The sequence below is a fragment of the Echinops telfairi genome, unplaced genomic scaffold (assembly GCF_000313985.2).
Source record: "Echinops telfairi isolate 266 unplaced genomic scaffold, ASM31398v2 ScPeMD7_5167;HRSCAF=5991, whole genome shotgun sequence".
NCBI lineage: Eukaryota > Metazoa > Chordata > Mammalia > Afrosoricida > Tenrecidae > Echinops > Echinops telfairi.
Genome location: NW_022109066.1, coordinates 262,249 through 263,461, shown reverse-complemented (window position 1 = coordinate 263,461; position 1,213 = coordinate 262,249).

Genomic DNA, 1,213 nt, shown 5'->3' with positions numbered 1-1,213 from the left:
GCACATAGATCATAATAGAATATCATCTGACATGGTGCTGGAAGATGAATTGCATGAGTTGGAAGGCACTGCAAATACCTAGTAGCTACAACCATAGGCTTGAATTTGCCAACAGTTGTGAGGATGTGCAGAATCAGGCAATGTTTTGTTGTGTTGTACATGAAACTTGAGGACAATTTATATATATATATATATTAAATATCTGTATGTAGCTATAATTGAATATATATGTATGTATTTATCAATAACTGAAGCAACCATTATTTTACATATTTATGAAGAAAAACAGTCTATGGAAAAAGAAAAATGAATCTAGTAGATTTTAAGTTCCTGTTGCTGCTGTATCAACTAACTACAAACTTGGTGGCTTAAACAAAAATTTTAATTTAAAAAAATGTAACAAAAATTTCTTTTTATTTTTGTCACCTCTGAAGGCCAAAAGTCTGCAATCATTTTTAAAATTTGTAAACAGTCAAGAAAAAGTTTTCAAACTGAAGTAAACATTCTTTGATGGTTACCAGAGGTTGGGGAGGATGCGAGGGTTAATTTATTGGCTTGAGGGTAGTTACATGTTAACTTGAGTGAATGGGAAGGCAATAAACAACAAGAGGGAGGTTGGTGAAAAATGATCACAGCAGGGAAGACACAGGGATGTGTGAGAGTTAAAAGCAACAGAGGTAAATACTGTCATTTACATTATCCTGCAATAATGGTGATATATGAGTAGATGCATGGATCAACAGACAGGCTTATTGAGTAGGTGACGAAGGGTGAGAGTATATCTCTATCTCTATGTATGGATGTATCTGAAAGGATATTTGAACAGGATATATTTGATGCAAAGATATCCATGAATGTGGTGGCACATTCAGGGGCACAGTTATTCAAGTCTCATAGCCATAACCACATGCTTTAAGGGAATGAGTCACTGAGTCTAGGGGCTCAGGGTCATAATCTTGAAGGGCACTAAGGTTAATTGGCACTACATAGTCACAAAGACTTTCCAACCTACTTTGGTAACTAGTAACATGTCTTAAAACCTGATGATTGGCCATTTAAGGCGCAACTCTTGGTGTCTGCCAGCCTGCAGAAAAGCAGAGTGATGAACAGTAAAAAACACCTGGAAACCACTAGTCCAGTGGACTAATGGATCACATCAAACTCCATAACCCTGAGACTTGAAGAACTAAATGGTGCCCAGCTACCATTACCA